We start from the raw sequence: 21,061 nt of genomic DNA on the forward strand, positions 1-21,061 counted from the left end.
GGGCGGGGGGAATCCCTTGTTTAGGGTATCAGCCAATCTTCGTGGCTGACTTCAGGGGCACATGTGTAATATAATGTCACTGGTGAATGTGGATGTGCCCAGGTTGAACTCCACCTGGGACACGATGACTTGGGTCTGAGCATGCTCAGCTTTGGATTTTCCCATAAGTGTCTAATGTGTTCCTGATTTCTTTGCAACATCTTTATTGTGGTATGACCAGCTAATTTTCATTTAGCACAGGCATTTGATGGAGATAGCCCCCTTTATCCCTAATCTATCTGTCATTCCCCGCTAAAGAAGTATGGATCCAAATCATTGAGGGATAACGGGTACAGATAGTCCTTCTGGCTACTTCCTGTTGACAGATGGACACGAGGAGGGGCTTTGGGTCCATATCCTTCCTGTTCTCTTAGGAGGGCTTGTCATCACTTAGGGGCCCATGGTGAAGGGGGTTGAGGTGATCAAGACATCAGTGATCCTGGGGATGCCAATCTTGGCTCAGTGGCATTGGAAATCTGATGGCTTCTGGGAGAGACAAAGGCAAGAGCTATGAGATGTCCATGCTCATTGACGCGTGGGTTAGTCTCACATTGGAAGATTCTAAAGGAAATCTTAGGAGCTATTAACACTGGATTGACAGGCATAGCCTGCAAGCTTATTTTAAACACAGGAATTATTTGAAAGCATTTATGAACTTAAAGACTGTTGTGGATTTGGCTTAAGGTTTTCTGCAAAGGTCTTATCGGTCTCAGGGTGCCCACAAGACACCATCTTCAGGCCGTCTAATGGCTCATGCGTGTGGTTTCCATCGCTTTTCCCATGAACGGTGGATCCACGCACCCTGTGCTGGAACTTCAATGGTAGTAGGGATTGATAAAATTACTTGGAAAGGACCTTTCCAGACTGGCTGGAGTGGGGAACCATCTTTCCAAGTTTTTAGAAGAACTAGGTCTTTAGAAAGGCACAAGGTGGGTAGTTTTTCTTCCCCTTGGTCCTGGATAAATCCATGTTAATGGAATGCCTCTTGGTATTGGGCTACTAGTATGGCAGAAGAACACTTTGGCGTCTACAGCCGGCTCTGTTCCAAGGAAAGGCCATCCATATAACACTTCCCGAGGCTTAAACACGCAGGGACAATTCTGAGAGTGACAGAGGTACGGGCAATGCATCTTTCCAGTTCTGAGTTTCTTCTGTTCATTTCCTGAGGGTTTAAGTGTTGGTTAATTCTCTCTACTTGCCCTGAGGATTGCAGTCTCCAGGCACAGTGGAGACGATAAGTTGTTCCTAAGTGTTAAGCTACTGCTTGGTGTCTGAGAAAGAAGGATAGGAGAGAGTAGATAGCACCAAGTAGGAAAAAAATGTCCTGGCCTCCCTGCCAACATCTATGCACAACCAGGGTTCCAGACCAGGAACAGCTACCCTTTGCTGCCCGACTGTTGGCTGGGCTGTTTCAGTCTAGTTAGCAGTTGCAGACTCACCAGCAGACCATTCTCCTCCTGGGTTTTCCCCATAGGACAGAGTGCCACCTGTGGCCTGTATGTTTACAGTGATAGCATGGCCCTCGTGGAGGCCTATTTCTATTATGACAGTTCTTTTCCCAGTGACCCAAATGCCAACACACCTGGCACTTTGTACCTTGTGCAGGGGCCTTTGGAACCTGGGAGACAGTAGACGGGCACTGATTAGCTTTGGAAGCCAATGCCTATCATGCCTAACATTTTCCCTTTTCTCCTTCTCCTGAGCCTGACCTCTTGTGTCCTTTTGTAAAAGGTTCCATTGACAATAGTAACCATCTCTTCTATAGCAGCTCCTCCAGGTTCTCACACTGAGTTCTGGAGCTTCTGCCTTTCATATGAGTCTACCAATCATTGCATTGGTAGATTTGGAGGAAATTATGCTAAGTGAAGGAAGCCAAGCACAAAAGGACAAATACAATATGAGTCCATTGAGGTAAGCTTAAAAAAGGACAAGGGGCATGGGGGGAAAGCTACTAGATGCATAAATTCCTGGACGAGGTCCAGGGACTCTGGCAGGGGTCAGACACAACCCAGGGATACATATGGCAGTCAACTAAAAAGGAGGAGGAAAGAAAAAAAAAGAGAGGACATGGGTAAGAGGGGGAACAGGGCACTAACCTCCCCATGGGGAGGGAGACATATTGTTTATGTCTCCACAGGACAGGGAGAGAGGGACTAGATCTCAGCCTCGTGTACCAAGACTTGAAGGCAACATGCCATCATGAAACAGCAAACTAACAGAGGTCTGCAGGGGTTAGCCCCAATTACCCCAACGGGGGCAATCCCAGTTACATGGACCCCTTCCCAGAAGAATGCACTACACAGGAAGGCACTGAAGATACAACCCAGGGAAAGGAGCGGGTCTGCTCAGAACATATGGGAACAAACTAAAAGGGAAAGAGAGAGAATGAGTGGACTGTATCCTGGCCCACCAAGCCCCAAGGATGATATTCTTGCTGAGTAGCCAATGCACAGAGAGGACTGTAGGGCTGGCCCCACCACAAGACACAACATCTCTTCACTGACCCATAGCACTATGGGGGACAACACTGGATTCAGTGTGGGAATTGTACCTGGTCTGACCCCGCCACACTGGGGTAAAACACAATAGGAGCACAATAGAGCAGCAAGGGGAGCAAGGAAATGAAATACCCAAGGAAACCCAATAATAGATCAGGGACAGAGCTTGGCAAACCTCATCAAATTCTCGATCAGAAAATGTTCATAAGGGTCAACAGACAGAACTAACTATTTATAAGCTTTTTTTCTTTCTTATGTCTATCTATATAAAATAGGCAGGATAAATGATCCCAAAGAGATAACAATGGGACCAATGATTTCAGGGGACATGGGAGAGGGGCAGGTGGAGGAAAGGTAGGGGGAGCCAACAAACTCAGGGAAAAGGGAACAAGTGATCTAAAATCCATCACCAGGTGGGGGTAAGATGCCTGGTGTGGTTTCATCAAGTGCAATGTAGCCGAGAGGAATTACTGAGAGCTGAATGAAGGTCAAACATGATAGTGGGATAGGAGGAAAGTAAAAAGAAATTGAGGAAGACTAGGAGGCAAAAGACATTTATGGAGATATAAACACAGGCATGTATAATGTAAATGTATTAATATATTTATAGGAATATAGTTCTATGTACATATATTTATATGTTAAGTATTAAGGTAGCAGACAGACAGCGGGCCTCTACGCAAGTACTCCCTTAACGCAAGAACACTTTGTTCTAATAACTTGGCGTAATATGATGCTCAACTTCCTGACATGATCTCTGATAAAAAAATGGATGCATAAGCAAATGTGGTGAAGAAAGCTAATGGTGCCCAGCTATCAAAAGATAGGGTCTGGGATCTTAAAGATCCCACTTAAACAAGTGACCATCGAGCAGGGAAGTAACAAAGTCCACATGGAAGAAGCACACCAACTTGCGTGATCATGGGGTGTTGACAGGATCAGGTATCAGGCATCAGAAGACCCAAAACAAACAATCATATCGATGTGCTGAGGGGTGGTGGTGATGGAGTTAAGACCCAAAGCCCATCTGTAGACAATTGGACACCCTCTCATAGAAGGGTCACAAGGAAGGGATGAACCAGCCAGTGTGCAGTATAGCACCAGTGGATGAAACACACAACATTCCTCTAGTTCTTTAATGTTTCCTCCTACCCCCACCCCGCACTATCATGACCCTTACACTACCTTACAAACCTGGCCAGACCAGAGCATGTACAGATAAGAGCTCTCACAGACACACAGAATCCAGGTCAGATAAACCCCTTAGGTACAATAATGGGATTAGCTATACCATGAGGATAAGGGGAAGGTGGGGAGAGAAAGGGGGAACAGATCACAATAATTGACAAATTGCCCCCCCCCATCCTACAACCATGGTGACAACAGAAACATGGGTGAAGGGAGACAGTGGATGGTGTAAAATATGAAAATAATAATAATTTATAATTTATCAAGGGTTCATGAGGGTTGGTGGGTGGAGGAGGGAGGGAAAAAAATGAAAAGCTGATACCAAAGTCTCAAGTAGAAAGAAAATGTTTTGAAAATGATGATGGCAAAATATGTACAAATGTGCTTGACCCAATGGATGTCTGGATTATTATAAGAGCTGTAAGAACTCCCTATAAAATCATTTACTAAAACTAAAGAAGAAGAAAAAGAAGATTCTTGAGTGGTCTTGCAAATGACAGGATTAGCAATTGTTCAGTGACCTCCATTCCAAATTCCTTTTGGCCAATGTTTGGCAAAAGGGAAAACAAAGACGAAACACCCCAAACAAAACAGAGCTGAATGCAAAAAAAGATGGCATTCCCTTGCACCTGGAGGAAAGATGCTTATGACTCCTGTCTCCAGAAACACGTGGTTGACCCAAAGAATGGAGCAAGAGACGCCATCTTGGAATGAGTCAGCAGAAGGTCACCTGTCGGCTGTCCTGACAAGTGGCAGAAAAGTCAGGGGATTGAGAGACGAGAAAACGTGTGGAGGAGTGGGTGCAGACCTACGGGGAGACTATCAGAGTACACGTCACAGGCAAGCAGCAGCTGGAGGCTACAAGGAAGGTAGCACCAGTGGGCGTGAAATGTGCCAGAAAGGGAAAGGGAGTGGGCAGGGGCACAGAGTGCAGGGCCCGCACCGGCATCACATAGTCTGGGAGGCTTTAAGGAGGTGGAAGTAGGAAAACATGGACACAGGAATCGCATTGGAGAGTAGGAAGGCAGACACGTGGGGATGGTGGGATACAGGGTTCCAGCAGCCAACCTGTCAGAGCACCTGGTTGCTGACATGGACATGTGGCCCCTGGTGAAGTAGGCTGCAAGTTCACTGCTGTGCAGTGGGCTCTGACTCAGGTTGAAGGTCAGAAGGTCAGGACAAGGTTGAAAGGTCCCACTGACCTCCAGATCCACAGTCGAGTTACAGGAGCGGAGGAAGGCGGCTCCCTCCACCAAGACTGGTGGTTTAAAAGGGCAACCCTTGCAGTTTAAGGCAGACCCCTAGAAAGTCCGATGCTAAGTCCGAAACAAAGGAGTGTGCCCGGAATGTGAGGCAGAGAGACTTGTACCAGGCTCAGGGGCAGGAAGGCTTTGTCCGGAGCCTGGCTGACCTCAAAGGTGGATTCCAGAGTTTCATCTGAGTCACAGAACCCAAAATGTTAGGTTTTGGGGATAGTTTACCTCGGCTCTTGCTTCTCAATGCTGAAAGAATTCATGCGACAGAAGCATTTTTGTAATCCAAGTAACTTTTATGACGGAAAGGGAAGTTTCCGGTATTACAGTCTCAGCAAGTGCAGGCTCTCCTGGAAAGTATGCAAGACGGCGATGGACCAAGCAAGAAGAATTCATGGCAACTTCAGGAGAGACCACGGGAAAAGGGCCCTGGAACAGGGGCTCAGAGCCAGAGAGCCGGTGGGGGGGGGGGGAGACCAATCTTAGTGGCTGAGTTCAGTCGCATGTGTGTGATGTAATGTCCCTGGTGAGTGTGGGTGTGTCCAGGTTGATCTCCACCTGGGCCTAGGTGACCTGGATCTGAGCATGCTCAGTTTTGGATTTTCCCTTAGGTGTCTAATGTGTGCCTGGTTTCTTTGCAACCCCTTTATTGTGGCAAGACCAGCTCATTTTCATTTAGCACAGGCATTTGGTGGAGACAACCCCTTTTATCCCTAATCTATCTATCCGTCAGTTCTACAAGCAATAATGGGTAAGGATAGTGTTTTTCTGCCTCTGATAATGCTCCAGATATCATATCTATAGCACCCCAGGTGCCATATCAGTATGCATAATGTCCCCAAGTGTGGGTGTGAGGGATACAGTTTTACTGCGAGTGGATTAATCTCTTCAGATGGGAGGTGGTGCTGGTGACTGGAGTGGCTCCATGGAATGCAGGGTTCAAGACCTCTGTGATCTGTATTGTCAGCCCATATAGCCCCTTCTCCAGTTTCAGTGTTCCATTTCTTTCCAGTCAGCCCTCTCACTTTAACATCAGGCACCTTTCCAGTTTGAGCATTAAGTTGGAATTGTGATCCAGCTACTCATACAGTGCAACTCTGGGGTTTGTGTGTCAGTAATATCAGTCCTCTTATTCGAGGAGAGAAGGCTTTCTTTCATGGCACAAGCAAAAGCTTTGAGACATTCAACCCGGGCTTCGGAAGGTCTGACTTTATCTCTTTCTTTTACAACCAACCAGATTCCTTACACGTCTCATTCTAACACTCTTGTAGAAAGATAACAATATCCTCACTTCTCACCAACACGTCATCTATCAGTGTTATTATTTTTGGTTATTAGTGTTGCCATTTCGTGCTATGAATTAACAGTGCCCATAACAGTGTCCTCTTTTAATTGAAGTGAAAGACTAATCCAAACGTACAGAGACAGAGGTGGCATTCTCAATGCCTTTAGGCCTAACTAAACCTGAGAATCAATTTAGAAAACTCATCTTTGTGACTTTGATATTCTAGAACCTCTCCCGGTACCAAATGTGTTAGGTTGGGTTCTCTAGAGATGCAAAACCAGTGATGCTCTTATGTGTATATCTCCAGAAAGAACATAGTTGTGAAAGTAGGTAAGTGAAGCCTGGCTCAAGTTCATTGGTCAGGTGGGAGCTGAAGGTTTCTCTTATTTGTGTAGCTGCAGGAGCTGATGAAAAGGAAGCAGAAGGGCCACAGGCTGGTGGATCCAAAGGTAAATGGATACAAGTTTGGGTAAATGAATCCAAGTTGGGCTCTCTGCTAACCGTCCCTAGGATTGGCAGGTGGCACAAGAGACTGATGAACTGGACACAAGATCCAGTTCCAGCAGAAGGCGAAAGGGCAAAAGAGAATTCAGGTCTGCTTAGGATCTCTCTTATATAAAAGGTTCTTACCCCCAAGGAGGTGTCATCAGGCCGTGATCTGATCCTACCTTCACCTAGGCGTGTCTAGTGGACATACACTAACCATAACACTGGAATGAATGCCTCATTTAGTAGTAATACTTGACTCTCTGGTGTGCTAATTATGTCTTGGAGTTAATCTTACATTCTTACTTCCATCTCCTACCTCATAAAAATATTAGTATGTTCTTTCCACTCTGCCTCATAAATTCACATCTAGCTCTCTGTTCTTTTCTTAATCATGGGTTTTATAATTTCATATTTCTCCCCTGGAATACTGCTGTACCCTACTATTGAGCCTCCTTGCATGCACACAAGCATCTATACCCAGACCTTACCCATTAACCCAAAAGACAATTTGAGCACAATATTATGCTGCTTATGCACTTTCAACAGTTTTCTGACCCCCAAAGACATCAAACAATTTGCACTCAAGAAACTAACCACATGCAATTCCCTTCTTTAGAAGCATTTGCTCTTTTGTTCTTGCCGTCTACAAGGAACATGACCTCTGCACTACATGCCTCCGAAGACAGTTCGCTTCAGGACCCAGACACTACTTCTTCAATAAAGTTTATTCAAACCCCCAAGTCGTTCCCACACACACACTATTCTGTCTTCACTAGGTTGCAATTGTTAGTTCATAACTTTCATCTGTTCTAGATTACATATCAATCATCTTTCCCCCCCAACATCTGGTATAGAAACTGATAATAATAATAATTCTAGAAAAACAGGCTTGAAAGGGCAAATATTTTCTGGTTTTGATGTGGCCAACTTCTTTCAGGTATTCTTTGGGCACAGTGTCATGTATTTTATGGTGAATACAGTCCTTTTTAAAAAGAGCCAGTTCCTTAGCAGTTGTTTATAGCTCACTCTGAGAAAAACGGAATGAGTTTTTAAAATAAAATGATTGGAAAGTTCACTGAACCTTCTATTGAATCCTTTAAATTCTGAAAAAAAGAGAGGCTTTTAGAGAGGCAGCTACTTGGTAAAATTCCAACACATTCTTACAAATAATAAATTAATTTCTAAATTTCCATTCAAAGATTAATTTGTTTTTTTCACATGAAAACTCATAAAGCTGGGTTCTGTTGATTTAGAATTTATGCTGGAATTTCATCTTTTTCTAGATGTTTCCAGCGGTGTTTGGCAGATATCAATGAGTGCTTTCTCGCCTCTTCTTTTTCTGCCTTCTAAGTTAAGTAAGGGCTTCTCAGCTCAGTGTTACACCTTCGATTTCTAGTTTTAGTTCAAGTATTTTGGGGGTGTTTCAGTAGGTAAAACATATTTTTAAACACGTGTTGGAGCTTTCTGACTTTTATTTGCTCATTCATAGACAATATCTGTTCCATCTCCCATTATCTCCTGTCATATTCCTAACCCTTTTCCCTCAACCCTTGTCTCAAGTGACACAGCCCACTTAAAATATTGCTGCTTCCTTCAGCCTTCCAATTAGAACTAACCCCCTCTCTCGCGTTCCCAAGAGTGATGGTTAGTGACTTCTCACATTGCACTTTGTATTGCAACTCTCTGAATTTTATCCTACCTCTTTCCTCATGGAGGCAGTAGGTTTTCTGGGAAGAATGACCATGTCCCATTCATCTCCCAAACTCTGCGATGCAATCTGAAAGTCTTAAGCATCCTAACCACGCAATAATTGCTTTTGAAATAGAAGAGAATGAAAATGTATTCAAACAGCTTTGTCTTCATTATGTCTTGACAAAATGAGTATTATAAATTTATATTAACAGTAAGTAATAGAGCCAGGATTTGAATGAAGAATATTTCTTGCACTTAATATGCCTATATTTTGTTGTTTCCACATCAAACAGAGTTTGTAATATAAAGTTGTTGGTCCAGCTGTGTAATTTACCTCTTATCACTAAAGCATAAAATTGTCTGAATATGCAACATTTTCTTCCTGACAGAGTGCAGAAAAAAACATTTCATTCTTCTGGGAAATTGGTTTCACAATAATAGGAATATGTATCTATATAGAAATACTCCTTTTATTAGTTTCTTAGTATCATATTATTTATTTTATATCTTAATTCTCTGAGGATACATAGATATAGAAGTATAGATATCTAGATACAAATCACTTACTATATTCCATGGGATAGACTGAACTGGATTTGAAAAATTGGTCTAAAAATTTCTCAAGTCCTTACTAATTCAAAAGTAGCAAATGTATATTTTTCACCAAGAATATGGAATTTCTGTTAGTCTGGAAGGGGAGCTCAAAGACTTAGGCTACATTTTTGAACTTCAATATATAGAAAGATGTGAGAAAACATAATCTCGATGTTTTTATTTGAGTATGCAGTCAGAGTCAAATAGTTAGCATTAACTTACTATGTCCTCAGTTAAATTAACCCCTTCTTCTAATTGAAAGTATTCTTTTTTTGGTGGGGGGTGGGCAGGGAAAAGGAGAAAGAACTGATTGAAGCATGAGGTAGCACTGGGTTCTCCCTCTGCATGGTAGGATACACCAGAACTTATTTTTCATTAATGGCTAGAATTTTTCTAAGGAAAAGATAAGCTAAAGGTCTCCTTTACAATGGCTTTTGATAGAAATTTAATAGCAGCATTGTCCTGAAGTATCTGAAATTCTCCATTTGTAGTTGAGTTCATTTTGGTTTTACCATTTGCCGTGCCACCACAGCCTCATTTTGGAGAGCTCCTTTTAACTCCGCAGCCTGTAATCCAGAATAGCATCAGTACCTGTTTTCCCTGGGAGAACCTGCTTAGTGTCATCCATTTGTAGAGACAGACATTTGTGGCAGGATACAGAGACTCTAAGTCAAATTAACTAATGAACTTTGCCTGATGATCATACAGAAAAAGGATTAAACTGAAATGAGATATGCCAGCAATGTTGGCCTACAGTCTGTGGAATTTTGTTGCCATCTAAGAGGGCCAATGCCAATTGTGATTCCAATGCCAATGTCATTATTGGTGAGTGCTGGCTCCATGCATGGCCTGGAGGGATACTAGCTCCTGCTTCTGGACTAGAAAGATCTCAGACTAACTTTAGCAAATAAGCTTTCCCTTGCAAACAAGTTGGTCTGTTGCAAATAATAAAAGTAGTTTTATAACGCTTCATTTATCTGGATTATTAAAAATGCTTCTGAGAATACATTGAGGAAAATGAGGAAACTTTATTTTGGGGGGGCTCTTTTTAAATGGTTACTTTTAACTTTGTTTTCTCTACCCTGAAACTACTGCAAGCAAAACTTCTACAAAACCCACACTCTTCTAGTCAATTCTGACTCATAGTGAACCTACTGGTCAGAGGAAAATGGCTTCTTTGGGTTTCTGAGGCTTTCCATCTTTATGAGAGCAGAAAGCCTTATCTCTCTGGTAGAGCGTGGCTGGTGGATTCAAAGTGCTGACATGGTGGTTAGCAGCCCAACATGTAACCAAACAAGATACCAGGGCTTCTTTACCAAGGGAGTAGAAGATACTTGTCTGTCCTTGGCCCTTGTACACACTTTGTGATGATGGGTGGAAGCTGTTGGGACTAACAGGAAAGACTCTGAAATCCAAGCGATGTGGGTTTAAATAAAAGTTCTGCTATTTAACAGACTTTAGAGGAGCTAATGAATATTGTCAATTCAGAATCTCTCCATCTATAAAACAAGGATGCTAAGAAGAAGACAATTCATACCTTATGATAAATACTGTGAAATAATCATCTTGATATTTTTGAGAACTATAGTAGGTGCAAGTTTAACATTTTTGCACATAATTTAATTTAATATGTCAGAGGAGACTCCATTATTAACTCCATTATTTAATATGTCAGAGGGGACTCCATTTCTGAAGGCACTCTTGAAATCAAGAGCAATCAAGTAAGTAGCCATGCCCGGCAATAGCAAGTAGACAACTAGGTGGGCTGGGTGGGCAGTTGCACTTCGTCACTCTGAAAAACTGCCTTCTTAACAGGTATCTACAAAGTGGCTCATGATATTGTTAAAATACTCAGTAGCTGATGCCCTCAATATACAGCGAATGCCTGCACCATGGCACATTACTCCAAAGTCATTCATGTTTAGTATGGGTAAGTGGTTTGATACCTGACAGGGCGCTACCAGAGGTTCAGGCTAGATTCAGAAGAGGACATGGAACAAAGGATATCATTACTGATTTCAGATAGCTCTTGGTTCAAAGCAGAGAATATCAGAAAGATGTTTACTTGTGTTTTATTGACTATGCTAAGGCATTTGACGATATGGATCATAACAAACTATGGATAACCTTGAGAGGAACGAGAGTTCCAGAACACTTCATTGTGCTCATGTGGAACTTGTACATTTATCAAGAGGCAATTATGTGAACAGAACAAGGGAATACTGCATGCTTTAGAATCAGAAAGGCTTATGTCAGTGTTATATCCCTCACCATCTCTCCATGCTTCTGTAATCTGTATGCTGAGCTAATCATGAGAGCAGCTCACATCTGGGTTGGAGGAAGGTTTATGAACTGCAATATGCAGATGACACAACCTTCCTTGCTGAAAGTGAAGAGGGCTTGAAGTCCTTGCTGCTGAAGGTCAGGATTGCAACCTGCAGTGTGGAATATGACTCCATGTAAGGAAAACCAACATCCTCACAACTGGACCAATAGAGTAACATCATGAAAAATGAAGAAAAGTTTGAAGTTGTCAAGTATTTAGTCTTGTTTGGATTCACAATCAATACTCATGGAAGCAGTAGTCAAGGGATCAAAAGAAGCATTGCATTGGTAAGTCTGCTGTACAAGATTGTTTTAAAATGTTGAACAGCATGGTTATTACTTTGGGGGCTAAGGTGTGGCTTACCCAAGGCCTGGTAGTTTCCATTGCCTCATATGCATACGAAAGTTGGACATTGAATAATGAAGCCTGAAAAAGAATTGAGGCATTTGAGTTGTGGTGCTGGAGAAGGATATTAAAATACTATGAACTGCTGAAAGGACAAACTCATCTGTCTTGGAAGAAGTATGGGCAATGTCCCTTAGAGGCAAGAATGGTGAGGCTTTATCTTACATACCTTGGTCGTACTGTCAGGAAAGACCAGTCCCTGGAGAAGGACGTGCTGTTTGGTAGAGGGTTGCGAGATGGGTTGACACAGTGGCTGCAACAATGGACTCAACAATAGGAACAATTGTGAGGATGGAGCAGGGCTGGGCAGGGACTCCTTCCGTTGTGCATAAGGGCGGTATGGGTCGGAACTGACTGGCTAGCACCGTACAACAACAACAGCATTATTCTACTTCACCCTCTCCTTCCCCCACAATCCTTAAATATCATCACTCAAAGGAATAAAGTTATACTCCTGAAGCTCTGTTTAAGATCTTGCAACAATGAACTATTTTAAAAATCTATATCTAGGGTAGAGTTAGACATATTTTTGGCGCACATCCTGTTCCACAATTCCAAAGGCACTGTTTTTTGTGTGAAGTGCTGCTTCACCTCGGGGCCCCGTCTTGAGGAGTCTCTTACCACATCTTCCATAGGCACCTTTGCATAAGCATCTTCTCAACCAATCATCAGCCTTATCACCATTTTTGGTTTTTGTGGACAGGATTCTAACCTGCAATACCATTCTTAGTGTCTTGAAAATAGATCATGAGGAAATGTAGTGTCCTCTGTGAGGTTTACAAAAGTTAATAGCAGCAGAGGTAAATGCTGCTATACACACAATCCTGCAGCAATAGCGATCTCCTAGTAGATACTTGGATCATCACTCGGACTGAACAGGTGGGAGAATACGTGAACATATGTAGATTGCACAGAGTATATTTGTATATGTGTAGTTACCGTTTCTACAAATGTATCCATCAATGTAGTGGAGCATATGGGAGACAACGTAATGACAATTTAGACATCTTGAGGCAATGAGTCACTGGACCTGGGGACCAGAACTATAGTCTTCAGGGACATCCAGGTTAATCGGCATAACACTGTTCATATAGACAGTATTCAATATCCTACTTTGGTTTGTAGTCACTGGGGTCTTAAAAGCTTGCTAGAAGCTCTCTAAGGTGCAATGATTGATCTCTTCCTATCAGGAAGAAACAAAAGTGATGAAAATTGAATTGACCCCACAAACATTAGTTTTCACAAACCTAAAACCAGAAGAACGAAATGATGCCCAGATTCTACTACCAACTGCTCTGAAAAGGATCACAGAAGGTCCGGGACTGAGAGGGAGAGAAATGTAGACGAGGACTCATAAATCAGATAGACCTAATGGCTGAATAGAGTCAGGTAGGATCCCCATGACTGTGGTCCTTAGCTTTCAGGTTGAGTATTAAACTCACCTCTGAGTTAGAATAATCAACTATTTAAAATCAAAAGGCAAAAGGAAAGAATGGCAACAAGAAACAGAGAGAATGCGGTGTAACTAATGATACATTAATGGGATTGCAATGGATGAATAGAATCAGAATGTGTATAAATCTTCTTTAAATGCGAATAGAATTGTTGAATGTGAAATTATGATGTTTTTTCTAAACTTTCACCTAGTTCACAATAAAAAATTAAATAAAATTGGGGAAAAAAAGCAAAGAAATGTAATATGTCTCTAACTCAACCCATTCCAAAGTCCAAGCCACAATAAAAAAACATTTGCAAATTATATTTTTAAAATATTGTCATCGTTTCTCGACCTTTTGGCTAAGATCAAGTGTAGTATCTGTTCTTATCAGTTTAATATCTGATACATCATCTATCCAAGGACAATATATTAAGCGGATTTTTGGAGCAGGGAGATGGAATAGGAGCTTGCTCCGTCCACTCCACGCATCGACCTGGTATTGTAGTACTTCCAGGAATGGTGCACCCCTCAGGGGGGATTAAAAAAAAAAGTATTGTCATCCATGACTTACAAATAATTTTTTCAATTAAAAATTAAAAAGAGCAAAATCATTGAAAGTATTAAAAAGATGGGAATAGCCATTTACAGGAGGGGAAATATGAAGTTTCTTTAAAAATCTTGTGGAAAAATTACATTATCTTTTAATTTCACATTTCCACAAACATTTTGAAGTCCCTTCATACAAATAAGCATAGTACCAGTAACATGATAAAATTTTTTATCCTCACTAGTAATTGGAAAAAAAAATAAATGAAAGTGTCAAAGAAAAAATGTTTTTAAGCTTAAAGACATTTAAAAAAGATTTACTCTTGATAATTTATAAGTTATTATTATTTTGTCGTATCTTACACTGTCTGACATCTCCCTTCACCCACTTTTCTGTTGTACATCCCCCAGGGAGGCGGTTATATGTAAATCCTTGTAATTGGTTCCCCCTTTCTATCCCACTTTCCCTCCACTCTCACCACTGGTCCTGAAGGGGTCATCTCTCCTGGATTCCCTGTATTTCCAGTTCCTATCTGTACCAGTGTACATCCTCTGGTCCAGCCGGACTTGTAAGCTAGAATTGGGATCATGATGGGGGGAAGGGTTAGGAAGCATTTAAGAACTAGAGGAAAGTTGTGTGTTTCATCGTTGCTACCCTGCACCCTGACTGGCTCTTCTCCTCCCCAGCGACCCTTCAGTGAGCAGGTGTCCAGTGCCTACAGATGGGCTTTGGGTCTCCACTCTGCACTCATCCTCATTTGCAATGATATGATTTTTTTTTTCTTTGATGCTTGATACCTAATCCCTTCGACACCTCATGGTCGCACAGGCTGGTGTGCTTTTTCCATGTGGGCTTTGCTACTTCTGAGCTAGATGGCCGCTTGTTTATCTTCAAGCCTTTATAAATTATCAAGGGTTCACGAAGGAGTAGGGAGCGGGGAGGGAGAGGGAAAATGAGGAGCTGAAATGAAGGGCTCAAGTAGAAAGCAAATGTTTTGAGAATGATGATGGCAACAAATGTACAAATGTGCTTGACACAATGGATGGATGGATGGATTGTGGTAAGAATTGTACGAGCCCCCAATAAAATGATTAAAAAAATGTTACTCTCAGTAAAAAAAAGAAAAAGGTAGAATTTTCATACAGAATGAGTAGCATGAAGAAATGTAAGTTTGAAATCAATGTTTTATGTGTAAGTTGCATATAAAATATATAAAAGGTATAGATAAATAGCTGAATGATAGATATATGGATTTTTTCAGAAACAAACCAGTAAGAACAAAGTTAAATTGTTAGTTTTATTTATAGAGTTGAGATGGAAATATAGTCTTAAGAGGTCTGTGACTATGGATAATTTTGTTCCTTTATTTCTTTTTCCAGAATATTCCATTAACAATAATAGTAAAAAAAAGTATCAAAAACATTGCATAAAGGAAACATCGTCATGAGTGGCACAAACTGAGCAGGTATTTACCGATCTGGCTCTGATTTCTGAGAACAAGGAAAAGCTACATCTCCCAGTTTCTCTTGTAGCTACATGACTTAGTTTGAGCTACAGGAGTGGAAGAAAATAAAATTCTCTGGGGCTTGTCCTTAAAATGGTTCCCATTGTCTTCCTCCCTCTCTTTCTTCACTTAGCTCATTGAACACAGAAGATCTAGAAGGAGTTCTGAGGCAGCAGAGGATTCAGATCAATATCTACAGGGTGGTTGCTCATGGAGGGAGGACCTGGCTTCCTGAGTCACCAGTGAAGGAGAGGCACTTTAGGGGGCTACCTGTCTAACATCTGATTTTTCTGTGTGTGAAACCATTGTGTTTTAGGATCATTTGTTCGAGAAGTTAGCATTAATGACCCTGAAAAGCAGATCATCATTAGTCATCGATTTGTAGAAGGTAAGTTTAGGACATTAAAATGATAAATGTGATTATCCTGGGAGTTATTAATAATTATTTGTAATTAATAATGATAATTAATAATGAATTGTCCCAGAAATTACTCATCTAGGAATCAAACATATATAGAAATAATAGTATGAGTCTGAAAAGATATACTTGTAACAATATGGTTCCAATAGGAAGAAAAGTCAACCTATATTCATTCATGGGGAATAGTTACATATATTATGGTGATTGTTTTGATTAAATAGTGTATAACTGTTAAAAAGAATGATTTAGCTCTAAGCACTGACCTGCAGAGATGCCAATCAGATAAATTCAGTTACATAAGAGGATTCAGATCAATATCTACAGGGTGTTTTCTCATAATTAAAGTTATATATATAGATCTGTATTTTTGTATATATGTGAATAAGCTTAAACTCAAATTAGGGAAAATATTCATATTGCTATAATTCCCTTTTAAAACAGTAGTTACCTGGGGGGTAGATTGATTTTTGAAAATGGCCCCAATTATTCATCATTTCTTCCTCAGGACGAGAATGAATAGTTCTCGTGCCCTTTGCCAGGCAAGTTCGCAGTTCCTGCTGTCGGGAAGTGTAATTGATTCATCCACTCCTTAAGTCTAGACTGGTATTTGGATTTCTCTTTGGATGAAAGAAATAGTGGGTATTAGAACATGCTAATTTCAAACTTTAATCTCAAGAGGTCTTGAATATAATCATTCCCTAAAAAATATTTTAAGCCCTATCACCACAAAACAATATCACAATCATAACAAGTGGAGGTCAGCCTGCTGGAAGGAAAGGCTCTACAAAACCCACCAGCAATGCACACGCAAACATACTTGAAGCCGGAGCATTGTCCAGGCACCCCGCACACTCCTGCCTCACTCGTCCTCTCTTCCTCCCTTCTTTTCACTCTCTCTCTCTCAATACATATATTTTTAATTGCCATAAACGAGGTGGGGTACTCTGAAAGCGCATCAAAGCTCCCATGATCAGATTTGTCGTGATATGGAGCCGAAAGGATACTTCTTGGGTTTGGTAACCCTCAAAGCAAATAGGGAAGCCAGCGCAGTCGAGAAAGTGGTATACAATCTGCCACAATAAAACAGAAATTATTCTCTAAAAGTTCCTTAATGCACTATCTACTTTTTTCCCTGCATTAAATTTTACCAACATCTATTTTATTTTAAAGCAAAAGCAGTGTTTCTGGCGGGGAGGTGTGGGGGTGGGGCTGTTTATGCATATTTCCCTTTTGTCCTCTGGTGTTGGTTACAGAGGTGGTTACGATGTGTGCATACATTTCTATCCTTGCCTGCAGCACACACACTCAAACTCAATCACCCTCTGTCTCTGAATGCAAAGGGAGCAAAGAGGCAGAAAGCTATTTTTTCTGGGCTTTGAAGAAACATCTTAGTGAGAATATCACAGTTTCTCTGAAATGGTCATATCTTACATGAGTGGCCTTCCTCAGGAGGAGAATGAATAGTTATATCTATTAAAGAATGTTTGGAAACTGATTGTGATGGCAATTGTACAATTTTACTTGACATTAAGTATGGAATGATATGACATATGTATTAAATCCCAATTAATAATAAATAAAAAAAATAAAACAGAAGACAAATAGATGTTCCTAGGAATGCATGTAGAGGAAGAATTTTTTTTATGAGAAAGTTTAATTCCATGTGAACATTTTGAATAAAACTAACTGAAAGCTGATGATTTTATCAGTAGCATTAATTTATTATAATTGACCATTAAATAGCTCAGCATCCCTAATGATGACAAAAAGCAGATCCATTACTAGAAAAAAACAGAAACAAGTGATTAGAGGTGGGAAGGTATTGCTTCAGAAAATAATGCTGAACAATTCAAAATAAATTTGGGTCCAAGAAGAAGTGTAATTGTGAAACAGACAACTTAAAAGTCACATGAAGTCAGATTTCGATATCTTATTTTCTCTTTTTTGTAGAAAGTATGACATTATGTTAACGCTTATTCTGATTACTCAAAACAGTGAAATAAAGTTACTGTCTTTTGTAGAGCAGTATATTTGCATAGCTGACGCCTTCATTGCCTCTATATTTTCTTGCAACATTATATAATTGTCTACTTGTTTGCCAATTATCCCATAGGTATAGAAGTCTGCTAGGCTGGTGAGCGAATTTCCAGTCTTAAAGCACTGGGTTGTGCCTTTAGTCTCATTAAAAAAATATTTTGAGTGAAGGAATGGACATAGTTCTAAACTGGATATTTCAAGTCACCTAATTTTCTAACAAGAAACTTGTTAAGAAACTTGCTTAAACATTTAGCACAATAGTTTAATATTCAACTTCATGAGTAATAAAAATGCACACTAAATCTTGGAAGACACGTTGCTTTCTCTTGTCACATATTGCAGTGAATTGTAAATTACTACAACCTTGCTAGAAAAGCAATTTGGCACAATGTATCAAGAGCTCTAAAAGAGTTCATACCCTGTGTCAGGATAATGACATATCTCAGAATATTTTCTAGAGAAATAACTAGACATATAAATATTTTTATTCAAGGATATTATTATAGCATTATTTATACTTGTAAAACTGCCAAGAAGCCACCTATGGGAAATTATTTTTAAAATCCTGGTCCATATCTGTCATTAAATACTGTAAAATTCAACATAGACACATGTTTGGAGAATTTGAATGACATGTTAACTATTTGAAGGTCAAGTTAACTATTGTGGTGGTGTTTTGTTTTGTTTTTACTTAAAAATGTAACTACAGTGTGAACTCAAGATTGAGATAGATTCAGAGATATTCCTATTGGTCTAGCAAAAAATAAAAATAATAACTCTATAAAATATGTAAACAGAAATATGTTTGCTCTACGGTGTGGCTGCTGTCAAAGTAATTTCTTAAAGACCAGAGAGGGCATGATCGAAAGAAAGCATGGGGGTTAAGTGAACATAGGGGTCCGCATTTCACGATGGTAGCCTTGGGCGGATTTAATAAGTCTTGTATGCAGATGAAAGGAAATAATTCATAGGGCAGAGCATGCTAAACGTCAAATCAGAGACCCTCATTGAGAAGGGACTGCAGAAGGGAGGATGCATTGATCTCAGCGACAGGGGGCGTCCCCCAGTTCAGAACCGGTGATCAGAGGAATTTCCGGTGACATTCAAATGGTAACTTTAATTCCAGGATATGACATTGGCCCACAAATATCACCTGTAGCTTCAAAGATTTTTGATGATGCCAGGGCACCTATTCAGTGGGACAAGTAGAATGTCACAACCATTCAAGGGCCCTGAGGGAAGCGGATAATCCCACCAGACGCCAAAGAGTTTATGAATAGTAACAAGATGTACTTGAACGTCCCTTTAACGTCCCCAATGGAAACTTGTAAGCTACCTATGAATTTATTGCTACTAAAACATTTGAAACAATTTAAATGGTTCAGCAAGATAATGACGAACTGGAAGCATTCACCCTTCTATGACAGAAAATATGGAAGACAGCTACTTGGCAACTAACTGGAAGAGATCCATATTTGTACCCATTCCTAAGAAAGAAGACTCCATAGAATATACAAATCGTAGAACAATATCACAAGCAAGTAGAGTTTTACTGAAGATTATCCAATTATGGTTGCAGCAGTACATTGACAAGGAACTGCTAGAGCAGTGGTTCTCAACCTTCCTAATGCCACGACCCTCTAATACAGGTCCCCATGTTGTGGTGATCCCCCAACAAAAAATTACTTTTGTTGCTACTTCATAACTGTAATTTTGCTACAGTTATGAATCGGGCAACCCCTGTGAAAGGGTCATTCGACCCCTAAAGGGGTCGCGACCAACAGGTTGAAAATCACTGTGCTAGAGTTTCAGAAAGAAGATGTGGAGCAAGGGATATCATTTCTGAAGTCAAATTAATTTTGACTGAAAGCAGAGAATACCAGAAAGATATTTACTTGTGTTTTACAGACTACAACCACAACACAAGCAAAAACAAGTATTGGTGAGGATATGTAGAAATTGGAAACATCATGTATATCATTGCTACACAGCAGTTTTTTTTTTTAACAAAACAAACCGTTTGGTATTTTTTCAGAAGCATAGAATTACTATTTCACCAGAAGTTTTAGCCTATGTTGTTGTTGTTAGGTGCCTGAGGTAGTTAGTTTATTGTGCCAACCTGGCCGATAAACACATGTGGGATTAATTGAAGGTTGGTGAAATAAATGGCTCAGTGAGCCTCGCCTTTCTTGTCTCTTGCTTTTTGATCATCGGAGCAGTGTGTGGCTGCCTTGCTTGTTCTTTGCCTCAGTTTGCAAGTTACACTACCTGTGGGACACCTAACCCATGGACTGTGTCGCTGTAATTTGAGGTTCCTTCAAGACCTGCTTCGCCATGCTACTGTAATTTACAACTCTTGAGCTGGGGACTGTCGGACCCTGTCATCTGGCTGACTGTTGGTGACCTGCCTTGCTGTTTGCTGCCTGTGACCTTATATCCTGAATTGCTCTACAGAGGACTACCTGGCAGCCCTCAAGACTTGAAAGACTGCCAGTGTCTCACAACTGTCTCACGGGAGTGAGTTGCACTGAGCCATTTGCACTGCTTTATAATTTAATTAACTGTTCATTTCTTATATATCTGCCTGTATAAAGATATATATATATATGTATATATAATGATTAGCATCTGGTTTTGTTTCTCTAGAGAACCCTGTCTAACACAGTGCCTTTGAGTTAGTTCCAATTTAAAGCACTCTGCGCAACAGAATGAAACCCTACTCACCCCTACTTACTCTTCAAAGTTGTACAGTCAATGTACCGGATATGAATGACACAATTAAGGATTTCGTAATTCCTATTCTTAGAAAGGTTTCCCATAATCTGTTAGCATCTACATTTCAACGAGTATTCTACAAATTCCTGGAGTCTTGCTTATTGTTTATTTTATTTTATATTTTGCGAATTGATTTAGTGCAGTTGCACTTCTTTTTTTTAATTAAAAGAGCATTAATAAATGATCTGTTATTGGATGTTCTTACAGCTCTTATAACAATTCATACAGCAATTGTATGAAGTGTATTTGTACATATGTTGCCATCATTATTTTTTAAACATTTCCTTTTTATCGAGTCCTTGGTAGCAGCTCCTCTTTCTTACCATCCTCTCCTGTGACCCCTTGATAAATTATAAATTATTATTATTTTCATATCTTACATCTTACATTCACAATCTTCCTAATGCCACGACCCTCTAATACAGTTCCTCCTGTATGGTGACCCCCAACCATAAAATTATTTTTGTTGCTACTTCATAACTGTAATTTTGCTACTATTATGAATCGGGTGACCCCTGTGAAAGGGTTGTGAGAATCGCTCTTTTTTAATTTGAAATCATTTTATTGGGG

The 21,061-nt window shown here is 40.4% G+C and overlaps 1 non-coding gene and 1 pseudogene across 1 annotated transcript; both read left to right on the forward strand.

Moving 5' to 3' along the window:
• The window catches only part of LOC101649030, a 26,007-nt pseudogene extending 7,082 nt beyond the window's left edge, over positions 1-18,925 (forward strand).
• On the forward strand, positions 13,547-13,737 carry LOC115869093. Its single transcript, XR_004045993.1, has one exon. It is a non-coding gene; the product is annotated as a U2 spliceosomal RNA (small nuclear RNA).
• Positions 18,926-21,061: the final 2,136 nt, after the last annotated feature.

The sequence above is a fragment of the Echinops telfairi genome, unplaced genomic scaffold (assembly GCF_000313985.2).
Source record: "Echinops telfairi isolate 266 unplaced genomic scaffold, ASM31398v2 ScPeMD7_1;HRSCAF=3_0, whole genome shotgun sequence".
Classification (NCBI taxonomy): Eukaryota; Metazoa; Chordata; class Mammalia; order Afrosoricida; family Tenrecidae; genus Echinops; species Echinops telfairi.